At 46.4% G+C, this 25,409-nt stretch overlaps 1 protein-coding gene and 1 long non-coding RNA gene across 2 annotated transcripts in view; both read right to left on the bottom strand.

The window, feature by feature from the left end:
• HSPH1 (heat shock protein family H (Hsp110) member 1) overlaps window positions 1-25,409 on the bottom strand; it is a 735,818-nt gene that overhangs the window by 314,331 nt on the left and 396,078 nt on the right. The window lies entirely within an intron of this gene.
• Window positions 13,710-14,139, bottom strand: LOC144771637 (uncharacterized). The gene is made up of 3 exons (XR_013599405.1): window positions 14,025-14,139; window positions 13,837-13,909; window positions 13,710-13,738 (listed from the first exon to the last, which is right to left on the bottom strand). It is a non-coding gene; the product is annotated as an uncharacterized LOC144771637 (long non-coding RNA).

Below are 25,409 nucleotides of genomic sequence, written 5' to 3' on the forward strand. Positions count from 1 at the left end.
CACGGATAAATGCTTTCAGGGAGTCCCAAATTGGTTGGTTGGTTGATAGCTTTATTTCGATATGCATATATCATAAAAGCATTATACAAAAATATATAAAAACAGCACATCAGAAAATCGTAGACTGTACATGATAACATCAAATAGTAAAAACAGAATAAATAAGTTATTTTAAAAAGAGCATTAAATCGATAAAGACAGTCTTTTAAAACTAATCAACCAGGCCCATTTTAAAAATTTGGAAACAGCACAAACAATAGGGGGGGCAGTATTAGTCAGTAAAATACGTAGAGCCGCCGAATGCTGGCGGATACCCATCTCTTTACAAAGCGGTTTAAGCCAAAAAGATCTTGGGCGCGCATAGTCTGGACAGTCGAGGAGAAAATGCGCCACTGTTTCGCAACAGTCAGAACAGAGGGCACAGAAGCATGATACCTGCTTGTTCGAATTCCATCTTGAAAGGAGGACGGCTAGGGGTAAAGTTCCTAGTCTGAACTTGATGTACAGGGCCCGATCCATTGGAATGGTGATAATGTCCAAAAAGGGTTCAAAGGCAGTGACATCCTTAATCCTCAAATATGCTGCGGTGGAATTGCAGTGGTGTTGATTGCTCATAAGTTTTGAGGACACCCAGCCCCAGTATATTTTTTTCAGGGCCTCCTTTGGGGGAGCTGAATGAGTGAACCAACAGGAACCCAAACCGAGTTCCCCGAGCAGGTGTTTGATGTCCCTGAGCCACTTAATCTTTTGCCAGCCGACCAAATGCATTACCTCTACCAGCCCGTCTGCATAGGATTTTAGTTCCGGGACCCTCCACAGTCGGGCCCACAATAGGAGAGGCTGGAGGCGGGCCAGGTCTTTAATTGGTTTACAGCCCGCATCCATGAGCATTGGGACAGTCGGGGTGCTCATCGGGACTGCCATTAGATCTTTGACGAATTTGTTCTCCGCTTTAGACAGAGACTCCATGCTGCCCAGACCCCATAACTCTGCTCCGTAGAGCGAAGCCGGTACCGCTCTAGCCATGTATATATCAATAATTGGTGATACACAATGTTTCGATGATGTGTTGTACTCCTTTAGCAAGGCTCCCCCACCCTTTTGTGGACCAGTGTCATTTTAGTGGTATGGGGTACCCAGCTCATACTGTCGCTCAGCCGAATTCCCAAATAGTCGAATTCTGCAACTTTTTCAAGGGGGATAGAATTCAGAATGGGAGGGCGACTCAGTTTTCTAGGGGGGTGCATGACTAAATATTTGGTTTTTTGTACATTTATAACGAGACCTCTCAATACACAAAAATCCTGAAATCGGTTCAGGAGCTTTTGAAGGCCCTGGGGAGTTTTCGAAATGAGAAGGGTGTCGTCAGCAAACAACAAAGTTGGGATCTTGACATTACAGAGTGTGGGGGCGTCTGCTGGTTCTTCAAGCAAATAGTCTACCACCCCATTCACGTATAGCGAGAAGAGGGTGGGTGCTAGGACGCAGCCCTGCCGTACACCCCTCTCTAGCTGGATCTTGTCAGTCTTCTCCCCATTCAAACCCCATCTGACCTGGGCATAATTAGCTTTGTGCAATTTCATTAGGAGGTCCACAATGTATGGGGGCATCCCAAGGCCGTACAGCACCCTCCAAAGTTCCTCCCTGGGAACAAGGTGAAAGGCAGTCTTCAGGTCTATAAAGGCCAAATAAAGACTGCCCTTGCCCAGTACCACCACCTTCCAGTACAGTAACAGGAGTCTAAAAACTTGTTCGATTGTTCCTGTGCGGAACCCGGCCTGCATCTCGGATAATATATAGTTTTCATCTACCCAAGAAAGGATCCTACCCAAAATTGCTTTTCCCGCCACCTTCTGGGTCGAGTCTATCAGGCTTATAGGCCTATAATTTCCCGGTAGATCACGATTACCCTTTTTGAATATTGGGACTACCTCGGCCCCTTTCCAGGATTCTGGGACAGACCCTCCCTCCATGATGGCATTTAGGAGAGCAGAGATCAACACCCCCCAGTCACCTGGATATGCACGGAGAAGATCCCCGGGTAACCCATCCGGGCCTGCTGCTTTTAGTGGAGTAAGAGTTTTAATTAAGTTCGTAACTTCTTGAGCGGAGAAAAGAACCATATCTCTGTCCAAAGAATAGGAAGGAAGGATAAATTGGGCATTAAGTGGGCCTTCAATAGCACAGTAAAGACCCAAAAAGTGATCAAACCATGCCTTGGCAGTGATGGAACAGGTCCTCAAGGTGTCATCAGGACGGTTCCTACTGCCCACCAAGTCCCAAAACCTTCTGGCATCTCTCCCTCGACTGGCCGTCAGGAGTTCCTGCCAGAAGTTGTCTTCCCATTCCTCCTTGGCGACTCTTTGGCACAATGAGTATGACCTTCTGGCCTCCCTAATCCTTATTTGGGATTTAGATTTAACAGCGTCAACTAGCAGAGTCTTCGCCTCTCTGCACGTACGGTTAAACCAGCCTTGTCTAGCCCAAGAACCTGGTCTCTTTCCGTTAGTACTACCTGGGACAATAAAAAGATCACTAAGAGCCAGGGTTAAGTTACAAAATCTTACAGGTACATCCCCCACCTCACCCCCCAAAGGGTCAAGGTTACCTACAGCTACCGCTAGGATCTGCGATATGGAAAATAGTTTCTCTGTTGAGAGCGACAGCTTGGCCCATTTTAGCCGTCGGCCGCAATTCGAAACTACTGACATATCCGGGACTGAGGAACACAGATCTCTGATGCCTGAATCATCTAAACACCTATTGGACATGGTGAGTGAAAGGAGATTGTGGTCACTTTCTACAGTGGGTATAATGACCATATCCTTAACCATACTCCATAAATGGATATCAAGAAGTAGGTAATCTATTCTGGAGGAATGCGCGGGCCTATTGTAGGTATGGGCTCCCTTTTTATCAGAATTAGTCCTACCATTGAGTGCCCTCAGGTCAAACTCAGATGTTATAGAGTTGACCTGGAGCACCACTTCCGACCATTTCTTGATTGGACTAAGCTCTAGGGCCGGTATATCCCACCTATTGTCAACAACCTCTTGGTCCTCTGAAACTTCTAGTCCAAGGGGCTCAAAAGTGCAATTAAGGTCACCTCCAACCAAGGTGCAGTGCTTATGTGGCGAGGATCGAAGCAAAGCTTCCAAACGTGCTATAACGGGGGATTCTCTGCCTCCCTTTACACCTCGGGCATAAATGTTAAAAATATTTAGGATAACCTGGCCCTTTGAATTTTTCAGTGTGATGTTAAGAAGGTCAGGACATTGGGTATCATGCTCGTCCACCCTGCAATTGAGTGCGGTAGCTACCCATACAGGGAGGCCTCCCGAAGGACGGCCTCGGCCACACTCAATTTGTACTGCTGGTATATGGTGAGACGAATATCCCGCCTTATGAAAAGGCTCCCTGCACCAGGTTTCCTGGAACAGACAAATGGAGTATTCCTCCACCAGGGCGTTCCAATCAGGCAGGGACAATTTCCTATGCAGGCCGGCCACATTCCAACTGAGAACCCTGAAAAGTGGGTCCGTCACAGTCGGGATGCTACCGGCCTCGATGGTATTCACCAGATCTATAACTCCCACCGAGGGACAGGCGTTCGTAGGCTCAGTTGGAATCGGCGCTACCCCTGGTTCCCTTGTGCCACCTGAGACTATATGCTCCCTTAAGGCGAGCAGTGGGTTAGGTTCTACAGAAAAATTTAAATTTCCGCAGTTAGGGATACCAGCCACTCTGTTATCAATTGGGCTCCTGTTATTTTCCTGGCAATCAAGGGATTGTCACCATCCCCTCCCTAAATCATTCCACCCGCCCAAAACAGAAGTTAACGGGGTGGTAATATGGGTAAGGTTCTGTGAGGATGGGGCTACTGTCCCTGGCCACGGACAATTTCCGGGGCCGTTGACCTCATTGGTCAAGGAGGTTAAAATACTAGAGGGGCGTGGGTAGAAAAATGTAAGGTCGACAATGCCTATACCTCCCTTGCCCGTGCACCAACCCTGTCTCGTTAGCCATCCCACCACCCTTGGATCTTGAAAATTGACCACAATACAGTCCCCCCCCAGGTTTTTAGTGGTGGAACCTATCCAATCTATTCGCCTCACTCCCAGTATGAGTCCATCAACTTCCCCAGGTAGAGGCCGATTAACCCTTAACCAGTGCATAGATTTGTTTTTAAGCATCTGGAAGGTTTCTCTCTGTCCAGGTGGAAGTGGAGGGACATTAATCAGGACTGCTACATAGGGGAAGGAATCTGGGGTGAGGTTCATGGGGGGTTTCTTGTGAGGTGGCTTTTTCATGGGTGGTAAGGATGGTCTGGGAACAGAGGGGGCAGGGCGGGGTATTAATTTGTTCGTTGATGGCTGATTTCCGATAAGAGGGGCAGATGATATAGCAGTACCCTTTTTGGTGCCCTCCACTCCTCCTCCCACTGCAATAACCGGAGGATTTGTGCTAGGCATCGGCTGTTGCACGACAGACTGGGCAGGTACTACAGTAACGGGAGCATTTGCAACAATCCCCAGTGGAGCCGAGTTAAGCGACTTCGGAGGTCTCTTTACCACCCCACTGTTGGTTTTTACAGACAGAGGAGAGTTGGGATGTTCCCTTTGTCCCTTAGCATGTGATGGAACTTGAGCAGTAATCTGGCAATTGCTGTTGCCATCCTGCCTTGACTGAGTTTTTATTAGTGCCTTGGTCGAAAAGAAATTGTCTAGTGTAGCCTGCTCGAAGTGGTCTAGGCGGTCAGTAAGCTTGGTAATGCGTTCCTCTAATGGAAGCAATAGCGACCGTAACATCCGTTCCACTTCAGGGAGCAGGCTAGTCAGCCATGGCTGTGTGTCTACCGTTACCGTCCCTGTATCTATAAAAGTGGGAAAACTAGAATCTGTACTACCGGAAGGTGTAGTTGCCCCCTCTTGTATAGATTCACCCCCTCGGCTCACTACGGTGGCTGTCTTGCTAGGATACAAGCTTTTATTAACTTTCCTGAGTTTATAAGGTGGTTTAGGTGGAAAGCTTTTCCTATATGTACTGTTGCTTTTCCTTTTAAGACCTGGTTTGGAATTAGTCAATGGAGCACACACCTCAGTTATGGAGGTTGAAGTTTCTATGGGGCTTGCACGGGGAGGGATCAATTCACCCACAGTACCCTGAATGGACCCATTCATAGATGCATCATGACCCAAATTAGAAAAGTCAGGTAAATGAAGTGAGGACAATGGTGTTACTATAGCAGGATACATTTGGCCAGAGCGCTTGTCCCCAGAGTTTTTTAAGAGTTCAATTGATAGTCTGCGCTCTGCGCGCCTCTCAGCAAGCGATAGTTCTTTGTCGATTGACTGGACAGGGCGATTGAAGAACTTATCCAAAGGACCTATAACTAATTGGCCGGCATCGGCCGTTGGGGACCTCAGGACAGTATTAGTAGGGTGGTCCGGCATTCTAGGAGATTGGGAACCCACTTAACTGCTAACTGGTAGGTGTATACAAACGTCAGCGGAATGGCCCAGCTCGGCCTCCAGCGGCCCCGGACGGCTACAGACGGTCCCGCCCTTGTCCCGGGCTTCTCCCGGCGCGCTCCCGCTCGCTCCCGCTTAGCGGGGATTGTAATCAATTATATACTTGGTGCTCCTAGGCAATTGGTGGGAGGACAGGGGGGGGTGTCCAGCGGGGAGAGCAGCCCAGGTGTGTTCAATGGGCGCGCAGGGGCTCCTGGACACTGGAGTCCCTGCCTGCTCGCAGCCCCGCCGACACTCTGCCCTGCCTGCTCCTCCTCACAGCAACAGCAGACCCACGCTGACAGGCGCCTCCAAGCAAACGGAGCTGCGGGACCCGCAAAGCGGGTCCGGCGAGGTTCAGGACGCTAGCAGCGCTAGCAGCACTTGGAAACAAGGAATCCTATGGGTTAAAATCCAAAATCCAATGAGGGTTCGAAATGCGGCAACCAGGTTAAGAAATATGTAGGGGGGCAGTTTCAGAGTTACAGGCTATAAAATCTGAGATTTCTATTTTAAGACAATTAACCCAATCGTTATCTTGTAGGTATAGTTTATTAAATATCCATCGCTTCGGAGTTCTAGAATCTTCTCCCAGTACAAACTCGGCTATCAGCATTGCATGGTCTGAAAAACCATTATGAAGAATTCTTTGATAAGAGAATTTTAATTACCGAGAAGCCAGGAAGAAATCAATCCGTGAGGAAGATTTGAACCTGCCTGACCAGCAAGTAAATTCTTAACTTTGATTGCTGGGCAATCATGGCTTGAGCACCCTTATCTTTAAACAGCTGTAGAATTTTTACAAATTCCTTTCTCCTCCTGGCCGCCGCAGCGGACATGTCTGAGAAAAACCTGCATTTCATGGTGGCATTTGCTGCAAATTGTCTTTGTTTAAAGGCCTCAGCGAGGATTATCTCTTTGACACGAACATCAGCGAAATTCACCAGAATAGTGCGAGGAAGTGTAGAATTTGTAAGGGGCTGCGCCGGGACTCGGTGTGCACGAGTGATCGTAAGATCTCCTTTATATTCTGGTATAACCTCGTGAAGAAAAAAAGAAGTAATCCATTGTTTCATATCTGATCCCTCAATTCTCTCAGGAACTCCAACAATTCTGAGATTTGATCTCCTATTATAATTTTCCAAGTCGTCAAGCTTAGATTCCAATGATTTTGAATTAATAGAGCAGCTTTTGACCTCCTTTCTCACTTCAGTCATGTGATCTTCCAGGCCTGATATCCTGGTTTCGGCCTCTTGTAATCGAACGGGAGGAAGGACATAGATTCTTCAATTTTATCTAAACGTTGATTGATAACAGCGAGTTCGGTCCTTTGAAACTGCTTCATTTCCCTCACTTCACCAAGTATCATATTTAGCATATCTTTGACTGAAATCTGAAACTCTCCTGTGGTCTCAGTTCCCATCTCTAAAATTGGGCTTGGGGAATCAGTGAAAGGAGGGGATACATGATCAGTATGTAACACTGCAGTCACTTGGTTTTCTATACTCTTTTCCAATTCGACCAAATCAATAGAACTGGATAACAGACCAGAGGTTTTAGAGGCAGGTGTAGGAGCTCCAGTGGCACCCAAGGCTCCAGTAGCATCTACAGCTGAGGTTTCAGATAAGGGGCAAGATGTCACTCCTGAGACAGATGGTATAGGAGAAAAAGATGTCGAAACAATGGTTTTCCTATCAAATAAGGGAAATTGTTTAGAAATTTTGGTAGTTTTAGTGACTGCCGGAATCATCCCGTCTTTAGATACCTGTGCGCCATTTTGAGGAGAGGGTGGTAATTCAATCAACTCTACTGATGTAGTTCCAAGGTTATTGATAGCCATGGCAGATGTCCCTGATGCTAAATTGTTCCCTACATCAGTGATAGGAAGTGATTCTGGAGACTCCTCTTCCTCTTTCCCAGAGTTTTCCGAGATATCGGCCCCTGTATCTGCATCTGCGTTTTTAGCAATATCAGCGTCTTTCATTTGCTGGCGACGAATTCGCGCCTTCGCACGTACGGTTAGTTGTTTCCCCATCTTTCAGCTGTTTTTACGAGAAAAAAAAAGGGGCCAAACTTTATACTCTCCACCTGCTACCCTCTTGCACTTGTCCACTGCAATGCTGCAAGGTATGCTGCAAGGTATGCTGGAACTTGAAGTTGACCCAAACTGCAGCCGCTGCCTAATTATAGACAGCTTCAGCGGCAGAAGGACTCTCAGCACGGCGCTTGGATGGGCCGCAGGGGTAATATGCAGACAGTATGGAGAGTAAGGGCGCAAAGGCGTAGAGCGTAGAAGAGCAGGGAGGAGGGGCAAGTAGGAAGCGCCCTACCAGCTTTCTCCACATTACCAGCAGTAAAATAGCGAGGATAACTTCTTCAGTTCTGCGCTGATATAGTAAAGCCCAGATCCGTTATAATGCGGTACAAGGCCACCAAAAATAGAAAACTGCACAACTGATCACCAATCAACAACTGTGTTTAAAGTTTCTCTCCAAGCTCTCCTCTAAGTACGTGTTTGCTTAGAAAAGTGATTATTACTGTGCACCTCAGAGACCAAAAAAGCAGCGCCAAAAAGAAGAGAGAACTGAAGGCTCGTCCGTCAACATCCAGTCTGCGGATTTGCAAAATTGCGAGTTTCTGTGCAATACTTTATGCGGCTGCAGGGTAGCTTTTAATACATCAATAACAAAAGATCAGGCGTCTCGATGAAAAAGAGCTGGCAGCTGGCAGATAAGTGCTCGAGAGGTCAGCAAAAGTCAATGGAAACAGAGGCAATCTGCTTGTTCTCAAACATTGTTAGCAGAGATGAGAAAAGTATCTACTTGATCCTGCCGGCCTGATACAGTGTATCCATGCATCCGAGTCTGTCTCGTAAAGTAGGGAGCAACTCCTCTCACCTCTCACCTCACATCCAGTGAGACCGACACAGAAACAGGCTCAGCTCGGGCCCCATACAGTTGAACTCCTCGGCCACAGGTAACGGGAAATGGCACGCATTCAGCTCCGCCGCCAAAGCCTCAGAGGCGCTGCACACGGTAGTAGCGAGCAGCACGCCAAACACTGACAGTCGCCATCAGACTCGTGGTCAGGGGGAGGAGCCAGAACCAGGAAACCTCGGGCTACGTGGAGGCGTGGAACTCCACCGTAGCGGTCGACCAATGAATCAGCCCCGATTTAATTCCCATTTGAAGGAATAACTGCATCTGCCCCTGAAGGTGAGGAGCTCTCACAAATTCTGTTGTGTATCATCAATCCCAGAGAACCTGTGCTTTATCCAATACCAGACCAGGGTTCAGACCCCTCTGCACGAATGTATAAATCATGGTGGTCTTACTGTCCGTTCTTTTACTACTGGCATGCTTTGTAGTCTTAGAAGAAAATACTTTATAACTTCTGTTAAACTGCTCCGAGTTCTAGGATGATTATTTTATGCTGAATAGACCAATGACCTCATGACTCCATATCTTGAAGGTGGTGCCCCAACGTTACAGAGATGCTTGAGTGGTCCAGAAAAAATGGGTTACTCAAGGCTGGGAGCACAGTCATTTTACAAGGTTGTACCTTATTGTTTACCATCCTAAATCATCTTCGGTCTTGCTTGACACTAGAATTTGGTCGTAGGAGGCATAAATTAAAGCCCTGAGAGTCTAGCTCCTCTTGCAGAGGATGCATTTTTAAACTCCAAAACAGGGTCATTAAGATACACAAAGACATCATCACCAATAAATATTTGAAGAGTCTGACAAATGTAATCAGTCTCTGCACCTATTGTGTGAGGGACTGTAAGCAAAGCATTCTTATCACATGGAATGGCCTTATCGGATTTTATATTCTGGGTGGTGCCCAGGAATTGAATGGAAGTGTCGGTCTGCAGATGAGATTTGGCTGTATTGACCGAGAGGTCCTACTTGTTGAAAAGATGCGTACAGTCTCTAGTGTGTCTCTCTTATTTGGACAAAGTCTTCCCCTTGAGTAAGCAATAGTCCAGAAAGGGAAAGAAGCGATTCCATTGGTGACTCGGGTAAGCTGCCACTGGTGCCATGCATTTTAAAAGTATCATTCGAGTCCAAAGGGTAGAACCTTGAATTGGTAATGGCACCTGTTTTTTCTCAAATATTCAATACTTGTGATGCTTGGGGTGAGCAGATATGTGGAAGTAGCCATTCTGCAGATTTAGATAAGTCATGAGCTCTCCTTCCTGAAGTAAATGCAGTAACTGTTGCAGAGTAGCCACCCTGAATGAATGCTTCCGTAAATATATTGTTGAGCTGTTGAAGAATCAGTAAATGTCGCTGTTTTCTCATTTTTCTTTGATCAGGAAAAACCTAGAATAGAACCCTCTGCATCAATGGGATATGGGATTGGGCTAGAAGGCCCCTCTTTTGAAACATAGACCTTACCTTTGCTTGCAGGATTTCTAGAAGTAGGTGAGTGGTTTTTAATGATAGTACTTGTGGAGGCATTTGGACAAACTTGAGCTTGTTGCTGCATTTCGCCAGGTCCAACACCCACAAGTCAGATGTGTAATAGCATACCACTGAGCGTAAGAAACAAGTTACTTACCTTCAATAACGCTCGGTCTGCTGGATAGTCAACAATTTATTGGCAGATTTCTCAATCAGATTGATTTAAAGTAATTTTTATTGTGAGCCAATAGGTGATGCCAGTGGCTCTGCAGCAACCTTGCGCTGTTCCAGAAAGTGATCCCAAAGAACAGAATAAAGATGAAACTCTTGTGCACTAACTTTAGTTTCCCTTAGAACTCTTCTATGCCCTTGGATAGGGATCAATGCAAAAACAACAATTGATGGACAGAATGCAGAACAATGTCATACATTCACCCCAGTACAGAGATCTGGGCCTAAATCCATCGTTTTTTTGCACTCCACACCACCCCGGGTCAGACATGGCCATAGGCAAATCAGCCTTGACCCTGTGCCTCATGGGAACAGTCCAGCCCGAACTGCCAAGCCATGTCTTTCCTGGACCGGAATCAAGCATCCAAGGACCGGTTTCTGGCTATCCGCCTTCATCAGCCTGGATAGCTTGACTCCAGTGGTGTGAAGAGCATGGGACTCACGTCTGAGCATACCCATCCCACTTGGGGTGACAAATGCAAAAACAACAATTAATGGACAGAATGCAGAACAATGTCATACATTCAACCCAGTACAGAGATGTGGACCTAAATCCATCGTTTTTGTGCACTCCACACCACACCAGGTCAGACATGGCCATATGCAAATCAGCCTTGACCCTGTGCCTCATGGGAACAGTCCAGCCCGAACTGCCAAGCCATGTCTTTCCTGGACCGGAATCAAGCATCCAAGGACCGGCTTCTGGCTATCAGCCTTCATCAGCCTGGATAGCTTGACTCCAGTGGTGTGGAGAGTATGGGACTCACGTCTGAGCATACCCATCCCAATCGGGGTGACGAACGCAAAAACAACAAATGATGGACAGAATGCAGAACAATGTCATACATTCACCCCAGTACAGAAATCTGGGCCTAAATCCATCGTTTTTATGCACTCCACACCACCCCAGGTCAGACATGGCCATATGCACATCAGCCTTGACCCTGTGCCTCATCTGAACAGTCCAGCCCGAACTGCCAAGCCATGTCTTTCCTGGACCGGAATCAAGCATCCAAGGACCGGTTTCTGGCTATCAGCCTTCATCAGCCTGGATAGCTTGACTCCAGTGGTGTGGAGAGCATGGGACTCACGTCTGAGCATACCCATCCCACTCGGGGTGACAAATGCAAAAACAATTGATGGACAGAATGCAGAACAATGTCATACATTCACCCCAGTACAGAGATCTGGGCCTAAATCCATCGTTTTTTTGCACTCCACACCACCCCAGGTCAGACATGGCCATATGCAAATCAGCCTTGACCCTGTGCGTCATGGGAACAGTCCAGCCCGAACTGCCAAGCCATGTCTTTCCTGGACCGGAATCAAGCATCCAAGGACCGGTTTCTGGCTATCAGCCTTCATCAGCCTGGATAGCTTGACTCCAGTGGTGTGGAGAGCATGGGACTCACGTCTGAGCATACCCATCCCACTCGGGGTGACAAATGCAAAAACAACAATTGATGGACAGAATGCAGAACAATGTCATACATTCACCCCAGTACAGAGATCTGGGCCTAAATCCATCGTTTTTTTGCACTCCACACCACCCCAGGTCAGACATGGCCATATGCAAATCAGCCTTGACCCTGTGCCTCATGGGAACAGTCCAGCCCGAACTGCCAATCCATGTCTTTCCTGGACCGGAATCAAGTATCCAAAGACCGGTTTCTGGCTATCAGCCTTCATCAGCCTGGATAGCTTGACTCCAGTGGTGTGGAGAGCATGGATTCACGCCTGAGCATACCCATCCCACTCGGGGTGACAAATGCAAAAACAACAATTGATGGACAGAATGCAGAACAATGTCATACATTCACCCCAGTACAGAGATCTGGGCCTAATCCATCGTTTTTTTGAACTCCACACCACCCCAGGTCAGACATGGCCATATGCAAATCAGCCTTGACCCTGTGCCTCATGGGAACAGTCCAGTCTAAAGTCTAACGATGCCTCTGGTCTGATTCTCAAAATCTATTTATGAAAGCGCAATATAAATTATCTCCTTCAGCATGCCATTAATCATTTCCAACGATTCAGAAAAGGGGGTGGTGATGAACAGAGTGTCTGAATTAAGCAGACCACTCTTACCCAGTCCAAAGATCAGGGCTTGATCCATCACCGTTGTTTAGCTCACTGCCCCATCCCAGCTCAGAACCTGGCTATATGCAAATTAGTCTGGAAAGGAAACAAGCTTCCCCGGAAGCTTGTTTCATTGTTTCCTTTCCAGTATAGAATTGGTTTGGTAGTTTGGTCTGCCCTGTTCCCATGATGCACTGGGCCAGGGTCAGACTAATTTGCATGTAGCCAGGTTCTGAGCTGGGATGGTGCAGTGAGCTAAAAAACGGTGATGGATCAAGCCCTCATCTTTTGACTGGGTAGGAGTGTTCTGCTTAATTCAGATACTCTGTCCATCACCACCCCCTTTATTAATCATTTCCAAGCAAATAAATTTTGCATCATTTATGTACCCATACCCAGTTCCAACTCAAAACACCAATTTCCAACTTATGCTTTATTTTTGTGTATGATTTGAAAAATTAGAACAATTATGTACCACAACGACTTATTAATTTTCCAAACAGTATTTAGGTACAATCACAAAATAAACATATATATACACACAATATTTCTATACAAATATATATATATACACACATATTTTTTCAAAACATGTTAGCCCACCATTTTTGAAAATAAAGGATGCTATAAACATGTATAACTAAGCATTTCTATGCATTAAGATCTAACCAGAAATCAACAAAAGAGCAGACAAGGTCTATATTCTTTCGACCTATCTTCTTATTGTACTCTTTTAAATATATATTTTCACAAAGTAAACTATTTTTAATACTGGTGTCTTTTCATGGGTGTCGACGCGTTTCAGCCCATTCAATTCGGGCCTCATCAGGACAAGGGCTAATAATGATCCATCTAAAAAAGTATCAAAGAAATAGTGTATAACTACATACCTTCAAAACTGAAAATAGGCTCAGAGAAAGGGATAAATACATATTTACATATTTTACATATTCACATTTTATATATATCTTATCTTTCACAGTGGTCAGCCGCTATCCCAAAATCCAATCCAGTCTTACATACATGACACCCTGTTGTGAAACAAACAATTACCAAACACCGTGCATATTCATAAATATCCAAAATATCTCTACCAAATTATCACTATAAGCTATACCCAGAGGTGTGATGCAGAGAAAATAAAGATAGAAAACAACTTAAATTCTTCCATCACCATGTCTCTATCTCCATAAATACTCTAATGTGACTAATGAAACGACTAAGAGCCAAGAAAACGCGAGGGAATCTGTTACCGTAATGAGTGAAATCCAACCGAAATGAAGACAACACACGGCGCAGTTCTTTTCTCAGTGCACTATTCCAACCCTCTGAAATCAGGGTAATGAAATGAATCTCATAACTATGTCGTTCTCAACGGGACCCAATAAGAATTACATCTGGTTCTACATTGTAAATGCTTACCGAGAAAGAACGGGGGTAGGGGGCTTCTTTATTCCAAAAAGTATGTCCTGTCCGAATATCCTCTACCGCTGTTATAAAGGCCGCTCCCTATATTACAAATGGAAACATACATCAGTTTTCCCATTTACATCTACCCACCTAATCCAGTAGCCTTATGGTCTAGTAATAGGGGTAGGAATTCTTACCTAGTAAATGCAGACCCAACTCCAAACGAATCCGAGGGGGCAATCACTTCTATTTTCTATTTTCCGCAGGTTTCTGAATAATAAAAAATTACCGTGAGGCACTATATCTCGGTTCACTAAATCACCTACTCAAACTATAGTCCCTGAGTGAACTCCCTCTAACTAATGGTCCGCGTAGTACTGCTTACCTAGTTAATCCGTCGCTGCTCATTAATCCAAGCGTTTATTCGACATCTCCTCAATCCACCGCCATGATCGATCTGTGGCGTGCAACGCCGGTCACGTGACGTGAAAGTTAAATCACCCTGCCCTGGACATAGAGGAAAGACTGCTCTTAGGGGAATATCCGGTTACACGGACAAGTACTACGGACCTACGTTCTCGGTCTCTTTCCCTCCTAATACTACGTCTGATTTTAAAACGGCAAGCTGCATTCAGACATTAAAATAAATAAAACGAAAAGCCAAAGCGCGTTAGTACCAAACCTTATCAAGTTTCAAGTGCAAATAAAAAGAAAAAATAAATATAGATAAGCCATCACCAACTTCAGCAGGGGCTGCCACTCCTCTCATTAAAAACAAATTTGTTCAAACTCATTTGAACGTAGTGAGAAATATCACATAATATTCAATGTCAGTGTTACAGTTAAATGGATACAGAACCAGCATAAAAACATGTCAAATTATGTCAATTAGCAGCCAATTCTATATCTTTGATACAGTTGATTGAATACAGAAACAAAACAGAATACTGCCTAATGACAGGGAATTCTATATCAATGTCAAAATCTTTTTCTCTGTTGTGCATCCTTTTCACAGGACATTCTATATCAGAGCCCAAATCTCATCTCTATCATCTCTATCATTTAAACCATTGGATGCTGTCTTGTATTTTTCGATTAGTCTGGCCTCTAGCCTATTTAATTTGAATTCTATTTCTTCTGGTTTGCCTTTACTTAACACACACAGGACTGTCCACGCAATGTCATTCTCCGTATGTTGGTAAGTTTCAAAATGTTGGACTAGAGGTGCTCCCTGGACTTTACATTTCACCCTTGATTTATGTTGGAGAATGCGCTTTTTTACTATTTGAGTTGTTTGTCCAATATACGCCTTATTGCACGGGCATTTAATACAGTATACTGCATTTTTTGTGTTGCAATTCGAAAAACTTTTGTGATAATGCTTTACACTATTTATTTCGACCTCCTTGGCATCTGTAGTTAGATTACACGCCACACAATTTTGGCATCTATAATGTGCTATTACAGGTGGTAATTTAAGAAGTGCTCTTAAATCTTTAGGTGTGGTGTCTTCTTCTCTCGCTGCTCTGACTAAGGATTGTCTAATATTTTTGCCTTTTTTGAAAGCGAATAAGGGTTTTTTGATTCCTAGATGTTCAATCAGTGTCCAATGTTTTTGGATCAATTTTTTAACTTTATTCGCTTTGGGGTCGTATGTAAGCACACACGTCAAAGGTGTGTCAGCATCTTTAATCTTTCATGGGAACAGTCCAGCCCGAACTGCCAAGCCATGTCTTTCCTGGACCGGAATTAAGCATCCAAGGACCGGTTTCTGGCTATCAAAAAAAACGATGGATTTAGGCCCAGATCTCTGTACTGGGAAGAATGTATGACATTGTTCTGCATTCTGTCCATCAATTGTTGTTTTTGCATTTGTCACCCCGAGTGGGATGGGTATGCTCAGACGTGAGTCCCATGCTCTCCACACCACTGGAGTCAAGCTATCCAGGCTGATGAAGGCTGATAGCCAGAAACCGGTCCTTGGATGCTTGATTCCGGTCCAGGAAAGACATGGCTTGGCAGTTCGGGCTGGACTGTTCCCATGAGGCACAGGGTCAAGGCTGATGTGCATATGGCCATGTCTGACCTGGGGTGGTGTGGAGTGCATAAAAACTATGGATTTAGGCTCAGATCTCTGTACTTGGGTGAATGTATGACATTGTTCTGCATTCTGTCCATCAATTGTTGTTATTGCATTTGTCACCCCGAGTGGGATGGGTATGCTCAGACGTGAGTCCCATGCTCTCCACACCACTGGAGTCAAGCTATCCAGGCTGAAGGCTGATAGCCAGAAACCGGTCTTTGGATGCTTGATTCCGGTCCAGGAAAGATATGGCTTGGCAGTTCAGGATGGACTGATCCCAAGAGGCACAGGGCCAAGGCTGATTTGCTTATAGCCATGTCTGACCTGGGGTGGTGTGGAGTGCAAAAAAAAACGATGGATTTAGGCCCAGATCTCTGTACTGGGGTGAATGTATGACATTGTTCTGCATTCTGTCCATCAATTGTTGTTTTTGCACTTGGATAGGGATCAAGCATGTCAGATTGCAGAGTAACAGTGCAACATCTAATTTGGACTTTAGCACATGAGAAGTTCACTCAAATCTACTTCAGCTCTGCAGATTACAACTTCGAAGTAAGCATTCTTCTCAGTTGGGAGCTATGGCGGTAAGGCCAAAGCTGTCTCAAGAGAAGAAACTATTCCACTGGTATTTTTGTAGGTCGTGCTAAAGGATAGCCTCCGTGTGATGAGGGCGACAGAAAATGTACACTTCATCATCATCCTCATAAAGTGGAACATCCTGGAGTGCCTAAATGGTGTCAGGAACCAATCCAAACAAGGCATCTAACCTACAATGGTATACTGGCCTTAGTGGGTGAGAACTCCTTGTGGTAACTAGTTTAAATAATGTAATTAATATTTTCTATAGGTTTTACTTTAGGTCCCCCACCCCCATTTCAATGTGAGGGTGTTGCAAAAGGATTAGTCACTTACCTGTAATCCTTCCAGGGGTATACCAAGTGCGGGACCCCGGAGCAATAGCCAATAATATGCATATATCTACATATATATATAAATACATATAAATACACATAAAATAACCATATATATATAGATAATATGCATATACATATACATATGCAGCCCAATATACACCATACTAGGCTCAAAAACCGCCATTATTGCCTGTAAAATCTTTACATTTGCTAAATAAAGACATATAAATTACATTATATGACAATGCAAAGAAGAAAACACTGCCCTGGTTTTCTTTGAAACACACAACCTTTATTTTCAAAGGTAAAACAGGCAGGATCATAGAGGCAGCTTTAGCCTAGATAGGCTGCATAGTAACAACAGAAAAATCTGGCGCCGTGCCTTTAAGACCTCTGTGAGCCTCCAGGCTCCCATCATGCACCACAGGTGACAGTCAGGTCAGTTCTTTTGGACGGCCTATAACAGTGTGATAACCGCATGGGTAACATGTAAAATAGACAGCTCTGGTATTCGCCCGGGGAGGAGGGTGGGTTGCTTATGACTTTGATGAGTATACCCCTGGAAGAGAACTAGGATTACAGGTAAGTAACTAATCCTTCTCTTCCAGGGGATACTCATCAATAGTCATAAGCACTGAATAGAGTAGCAAGCCCATCCCATACCCTGCGGACAATACCAGACTCTCTAAACAGTACACTACTATATATATTACCCAAACAAATTCCTCAGGGATGCTTGACCAACTTGAGCATCCGCCTGAGTATCAGAATCAAGGCAGTAATGGCGAGCAAAGGTATAAACCGAACGCCACGTAGCTGCCTTACAAATTTCATGAACAGGAAAAATTTTAAGCATTGCATAGTAGCAGCCTTCCTCTAGTGGAATGCGCTCTCGGTTTGCACGGGAGCCGTTTCCATGCCCACTGATAAGATAGCGTAATGCATGACACAAACCATCTAGCAATGGACCTCTTAGACGCAGGCAAGCCCGTATTCAGAGGACCGTAGTTCACAAACAGATTATCAGTCTTTCTAACACTCTTAGTTTTATCAAGATAAAACTTCAAAACTCTTTTTAAATCCAAAGAGTGTAGAGCTTTTTCAGCTGGAGTGTTCGGATTAGCAAAAAACGTAGGCAGTGTAACTGACTGGTTAATGTGAAAATCCGAGACTACCTTAGGAAGGAATCTTGGATGAGTCCGAAGCACCACTCTATTCGCATGGAAAACGAGATAGGGTTCTGTAGCACAAAAGGCCTGAATCTCGCTCACCCTGCGCGCAGAAGTGATAGCTACAAGGAAGGACACCTTCCACGACAGATGTTGAAGGGAGGCCTTATGAATAGGTTCGAATGGAGGACCCATCAATTTAGACAAAACCACATTCAGCTCCCAAGGAGGAGAGGGAGCCCTCACGGGAGGATACACTTTCTTGAGACCCTCCAGAAAATCCTTCACAACTGGCATTTGAAAGAAAGAAACCTGGGTAGGGGACTTTCGATATGCTGTTATCGCTGCCAGATGGACCTTTATAGAGGAATATTGTAAACCTGCATTGGCCAAAGAAAGTAAGTATGGTAACAGTACCTGTTCCTGATCTCGTATAGGATCATGACCTTCAGCAGCACACCACATGAAAAACCGCTTCCACTTGAAAGCATAAGACTTTCTTGTAGAAGCTCTCCTCACCTCTCTTAAAATGTGCATACAGTCCTGCGAGAGGCCTAGATGTCCATACTGGATGAACTCAGGAACCATACTGCTAGCTTCAGGGACGGCAGGTTGGGGTGGAACACCCTGCCGTTCTCTCTGGTCAGCAGATCCGGACAGCAAGGAAGCCTCCTGTGCGGTACTTTGGATAGATACAGGAGATCGGGGTACCACCATTGGCGAGTCCAATCCGGAGCCACCAGGATCATGTCTGTCTTGGACTTGTACAGCTTCTTGATCACCAAGGGAATGAGTGGAATCGGAGGAAAAGCGTAGAGTAATGTCTCTGACCAGTCCATCCATAGAGCATTCCCCTTGGACCTTCGTTGTGGGTACCTGGACACGAAGACGCGGCATTTTGCGTTTTCGGTGTCCGCAAAGAGATCGATTTCTGGTGACCCCCAGGACTGGAAGACATCTCTTATCACTTCGTCTTTTAAGACCCAGTCGTGTGCTTCTGCGAAGTGTCTACTTAGGTCGTCTGCTTGGATGTGGAGGACACCCGGCAGATGGACAGCTGAAATTTTCATACCCCGAGCCAGAAGCCACTTCCAGATTGCTTGCGCTTCCAGCGACAGAGGTCTGGATCTCCTTCCGCCCTGCTTGTCCAGATAGTACATCGTTGTTGTGTTGTCTGTTTGAACAAGCAGGGAGGATGTCTTGATCGCGGGAAAGAAAGCCTTGAGAGCTAGATGGCCAGCTCTGAGTTCCAACATGTTTATATGATACAGTCTTTCTTTCTCTGACCACACTCCTTGAACTTGAAGGGACCCCTGATGGGCGCCCCATCCCTGAAGGGACGCATCGGTCACCAGCGATCGTCTGGGCATGTCCTCTTGGAAAGGCACTCCCACTACCAGATGACTGTGCTGCATCCACCATCGAATGGAGATCCGCACTGACAGGGGTAGTGACAGTTTGTCCTCCCAATGGTTTGAAAACTGGGACCACTGATCCTCCAGAGACTGCTGCAGAGGTCTCATGTGCAGCCTGGCGTTCGGAACGAGGAAAATGCAAGATGCCATGGACCCTAGCAGAGACGAGATCTGTCTGGCTGTTGGTCGAGGAATCTTTAGTACAGTTTGACACTTGAGGAGAATGGAGGATAGTCTCTCCTCCGAAGTATACGCTTTTGCGTCCTTTGAATCCAGAAGTGCGCCCAGATAAGTGTATCCTCTGCGTGGGATTGAGGATAGACTTTTTGAAGTTTACGTGTAGGCCAAGCCTCCGCAGCTGATGTATGCAGAACGTGAGATGTTGCTGAAGCAGAATCGGAGACGCACTCTTTAGCAGCCAATCGTCTAGATAGGGATAGACGAAAATATGTCTCTTCCTTAGGAAAGCCGCTACGACTGCCATGCACTTTGAGAAGGTGCGAGGAGCTGACTTTAGCCCGAAGGGCAAGACTGTGAAATGGTAATGGCTGGTTTGCATGCAAAACCTTAGAAACCTCCGATGCTTTGGGGCGATGGGGATGTGGAAATAAGCATCTTGAAGATCTATAGAGCACATCCAATCCCCTTGATGCAACAGTGGAATTATTTGATGTAACGCCAGCATTCTGAACTTTTCTCGCCAAATGAATTGATTGAGGCGCCTGAGATTTAGTATGGGCCTGAACTCCTTGTTTGGACCTTTCTTTGGAACTAGAAAATATCGGGAGTAAATGCCTTGTCGACGCTGCGTCCTCGGGACCTCCTCGATGGCCTTCTTTAGGATTAATGCAGACACCTCCTGCTTCAAAAGATGAAGTCGATGGATCAAAGTCTTTTGAGGAGGAATGGAAGGTGGAGGAGACTTGAACCTGATTGTATATCCATTTTTTACAATATTCAGCACCCATTTGTCGATTATGATGTTTTTCCACTCTTCCAGGCAATAACGAACACTTCCCCCCCCACCGGAGTGGGTAACGGGCTCAGGGGAAGCAAAAACTCACTGTTTTTGTTGTTGCTGCTTGTTTCCAGGTGCAGACTGTCTGGAAATGCCACCCCTTCCTCTACCAGGAAGATGCTGGGAGAACTGAGATCTTCCCTGATTCTGCTGTGATGACCATTGAGGGGTTTGAACCCTCTGTTGGTTCTGTCTCCGATCGTAAGGACGGTATTTTTTCTTAAAGTCCTTTCTCTTTTCGAGACCAACAGCTCTCACAGTATCAAGCTCTCTCTTCATTCTCGACATCTCATCGTCAGCATGAGAGCCAAAGAGCGATTTTCCATTAGACGGCAGATTAAGTATTCGGTGTTGCGCTTCAGGCTTAAGACCCGTAAGCCTTAGCCAAGCTGAGCGCCTGGCAAAGAGTCCATGAGCGTAACCATGTGTAGACAGGTCGGAAGCATCAGCAGCTGCGCTAATCACCTGGTTAGCCACTAGCCCACCTTCATGAAGAATTTCAAGAAAATCATGCTTGTCTTCTTTGGGAAGTTTTTCTGTAAACCGAGACAAGGAATTCCAGAGTGCGCGGTCATAGCGACCCAGTAAAGCGGAGGCGCTGGCGACCTTCATGTAGGAAGCAGAGGTGGCACACATTTTCTTCCCTACTGAGTCCATAGCTTTGCTGTCTTTATAAGGAGGCACAGAGGATGACGTCGCTCCTGTCTGATTCTTACGTGCCGCTGAGACGATGACCGAATTAGGTTGCGGCTCGACCTCAGAAATAACGGATCATTGACCGGAGCCTTATACTTCATTGCGATCTGCGAAGGAACCGCTCCCAAAGATGCAGGAGTTAAGAACTTGTGCTCCGCAGGCTCCAACAGACCTGGAACCAGAGGAAGTAAAGGCCTTGATGATAATTTCTGATGTAACGTTTCGAAAATGACCGTTGTCTTGGAAGTAGAGACCGGCATCTCGATATTAAGTTTTGCTGCTCCACGACAGAGAACTTCATTAAAGATAATCACGTCATCAATCGGTGATATCCTACTTGGAGGGGTTGATGACAGCGTCGGTGAGTAATTCCTCTTCGAATTTGTAGACCTTGTCGAGGATCTAGCATCGCGTCTCCTAGAAGAACGGTGACGCGAAGACCTAGGAGAGGGTGAAGTCCGCCTCCTCTCTGATGGAGACTTTCTCAGAGGAGTACGCTCACGTCTTCTCGGAGACTGCACCAGCTGTATTAGGGGCGATCTTGATCTCGAAGTAGGTCTTACAGACACAGGAGACCTGGAATAAGACCTTGGAAGGTTAATCCTCCTTATCTTCCAGTCTCTGATCTCCCCCAGCCATCGTGGCGAGATATTAGCCCCTGTAGGTGAAGGTGCTCTTGAGGGCTCTGGAGAGATTTGCACAATCCGCAGCCCAGGGGAGGAAGAGGAACTCCCAGAAGACACAATAAAAACCTTAGATTGGTCTTTGGACACCGTTCTAGGCCTCTTAGCTGCAGGAGACCTCGACGTCGACTTTTCCAACGGCGATCTCCTCGACGGCGATCTCCTCGGCGGCGACTTCCTCGGCGGAGACCTCCTAGGCGGCGACCTCCTCGGCGGCGACCTCCTCGGCGGCGACCTCCTCGGCGGCGACCTCCTCGGCGGCGACCTCCTCGGCGACGATGGTCTCTTCGGCGTCGACGTCATGCGCCTCAACTGCAATGATTTTCTCGGCGTCGTGTGCCTCAACGCCACATGACTTGGGCTCTTCGACGTCGAAACCTCTACTGCCCGGTTCGACGTCGACGTCATGGCACCTCTCGACAGCGACCTAGACTGAAGTTTCGAGCCTCTCGGCGGCGACCGTCGACGGCGATGAGACGACGGCGAGTCCCGCCCTCTCACAGTCGTAGGGGAGCCAGACCTGGACCGCCTACACTCATGTCTCTTCTCACCTTGCTTCGACGGCGAATTCTTCTTCGACGGCGAGGGATGTTTCGACGTCGACGGACACCGCGACAGTGATTTCGATGCTAATTTTGAGCACACAGGTACCTTAGAAGTAGATCTGTCCCTCTGAGTTGAAGGAGACCGATGTTTTCTCTTCTCCCCTCTGTCCTTGCGCTCTTTGTGCTGAGAAGAAGGCTTCCTGGAATGAAATTCTTCTCTTCCACTCACAGTTTCTCCTCTGTCATGCAGGGACTGAAACCTACTCTTCTATCTCTCTCAAAGTTCTATTTGACAACTTGCTGCAGTGGTAGCAGAGTTCTGGCTTGCGACAAGCTACACAGACCGAATGTTGGTCTGTCTTGGCCATTTTTTTACCACAGGCCGGAAACTTAACAAATAAGGCCGGCATTATGACTGGAAAAATAGCCAAAAAACAGCAAAAAATTGTTGGATTAGTCAGATAATGACTAAAGACGTCGAGTAAAGATGAAAAAATTTGAGAAAAACCAGAAGAAAGTGAAAAAATATCACCAACTGGCGAGCTCAATGCTCCAGGATCCTCACAAAAGGAGCCGGAAAAAAGAACTGACCTAACTGTCACCTGTGGTGCATGATGGGAGCCTGGAGGCTCACAGAGGTCTTAAAGGCACGGCGCCAGATTTTTCTGTTTTTACTATGCAGCCTATCTAGGCTAAAGCTGCCTCTGTGATCCTGCCTGTTTTACCTTTGAAAATAAAGGTTGTGTGTTTCAAAGAAAACCAGGGCAGTGTTTTCTTCTTTGCATTGTCACATAATGTAATTTATATGTATTTATTTAGCAAAGATTTTACAGGCAATAATAGCAGTTTTTGAGCCTAGTATGGTGTATATTGGGCTGCATATGTATATGTTATGTTATGTTATGGTATTAAGATATTTGTTGAGCGCACTATCACCGATTGGTTTCTTGGCGCTAAGATTGACAGTAACATAGACATGAATGAGGAAAGAGGATTATTGCAGTGCTTGTCTGAAGAGCCAGGTCTTCAAGGCTTTCCGGAAAGAGAGGAGGTCTTGGCAGTTCCGAATCTCCAGAGGGAAGGTGTTCCATAAACAAGGGGCGAGTGTTGCAAACCTACGACCTCCAGCGCGCTTAAGTTTAAAAGAAGGCGTCTGGAGGAGGCCCTGATGGAGTGAGCGTAGGTTGCGGGGTGGTGTGTATCTGGTGATTAGTAGGTCGATGAATTTGGGGCTTTTACAGTGCAAGGACTTAAATATCATACACCCGGTTTTGAATGCACAGCGCTGGGTGACTAGAAGCCAATGCAATTTCCTGAGTAGGTGAGAAGCTGCCTGTCGCCTCGGTTTGATCAGGATTAGTCTCGCGGCACAGTTCTGTACCATCTGGAGACGTTTAGATAGGTAGTTGGGAAGACCTAGATAGATGGCATTCGCATAGTCCAGATGGGACAGAACAGTGGCAATCACGACCTGGGTGATTGCCTCGAGCGTGAGAAGACGCCGAACCTTGCGGATTTTTTTAAACTGGAAAAAGCACTTGGAGACCACCTGGCCCACTTGTGCCTTTAATGAGAGATCACAGTCCACGATGACTCCAAGTGTTTTGGACGACAGGGAGGGTATCAGGGCTTGACCTAAGTCCGGGGGCCAGTAGTGAGGGCCCCAATGCTTGACGCTGTCCCCAGTAAGAACCAGCTCGTTTTCCCTGGGTTCAGTTTCAGCTGGTTTTGGTCCATACAAGATTTTATGAACCTCCTGGTTGACTGGAAATGCAGGATAGAGTTTTCAGTATTGTCGATAGTGAAAAGTAGCTGTAAGTCATCGGCATAATTGTAGACCCTCACCTGTTCGTCTCTAAGAGTCTGGATCAGAGGGAGTATGTATAAGTTGAATAGGTGGGGTGACAGGGAAGAGCCCTGTGGCACTCCGCAAGTGATGGATTGCCTGGTGCCAGTTAAATCTCCGAGGCGTAGAGCCTGCGTGCGGTTTTCCAGGAAAGAGCTCAACCAGCCAGCCGCCGTGCCCCGTATGCCGGCCTGTCCGACACGGTCGATCAAGATGTTGTGGTCGACCGTGTCAAATGCGGCCGACAGGTCCAGGTGCACCAAGGCCTGTGGGGAGCGTCGGTCAGCACAATCTTGCAGCGTGTCTAGGACTATGGTGACTATTGCCTCTGTGGAGTGTGCCGGCCGGAAACCAGCCTGGTGGGGATCGAAACAGGAGGAATCCTCAAGGAAATTAGAGAGGCATTTGGCCACATGGGCCTCCAGGATCTTAGCCAGATAGGGCAATAAGGAGATGGGCTGGTAATTAGCCTTACAAGCTGGGTCAGCCCCGGGTTTTTTCAGAAGCGGTATGACCGTGGCTTCTTTAAACGATGAGGGGACTATACCGGAGGTCAAAGAGTCATTCAGGAGTGTGAGGGCAGGGGCCGGATAGGTGGAAAAACACTCTTTCAAGACGTGGGGAGGGCAGCAGTCTGAGGGGGCGCCGGATTTTACTCTTGTCAGTAGTTCCAAGAACTGGTTCTGAGTTATGGGCGAAAACCTGCTGAGGGTGCCAGGGCTTGATTTGATTGTCATACCAGTAGTGAGTGGGAACGCCGGTTGAAGAATGCTGGTTTTAATCTCTGTTATTTTGTCGCAAAAGTAGGAGTTGAGTGTGTCGCAGAGGGACTGGGTGGGAGTTATCTTAGGGCGGACATTGTCCAGGTTCGTCAATTCATTAAGGATAGAGAAGATATCCTTAGATCTGTTTGAGGATTCTAGAATTCGGGACGAAAAGTAAGCCGCCTTTGCAGCGGAAATGGCACTCATGTAGTCCTTCCTGGCCTTAGTGTAAATAGTTTTTAGCTCAGGGTCGTATTGACGGCGCCATTGGCGTTCTAACTGCCGTAGAGCCAATTTCCTAGTTTTCAAGTCAGAGGAAAACCATCTATTGGCATCAGCTCGTCGTGACAGTCTGATTTTTTTGTAAGGGGCATGAAGATCGCTGGCCGCTTGTAGCCAGCCAGTGAGAGTGGATACTGAGGAATTGATCTCACTCTGAGGGAGGGGGGTGGTATTAGCTAGTGTCTGTAGAAAGGCAGTTTTGTTCATTGCGTTCCAGTTCCTAGCTAGCCCGCCAGCGACTGGCGCAGCAGCTCTAGCGGGGACGATACATAGTTTGAATTTAAGGATAAGGTGATCTGACCAGAGGCATGGCAGAATACTCGGTGTTGTTACACAGGTGGTGTTAGACCATACC

Source organism: Lissotriton helveticus, chromosome 8, assembly GCF_964261635.1.
Source record: "Lissotriton helveticus chromosome 8, aLisHel1.1, whole genome shotgun sequence".
In the NCBI taxonomy this organism is placed as follows: Eukaryota; Metazoa; Chordata; class Amphibia; order Caudata; family Salamandridae; genus Lissotriton; species Lissotriton helveticus.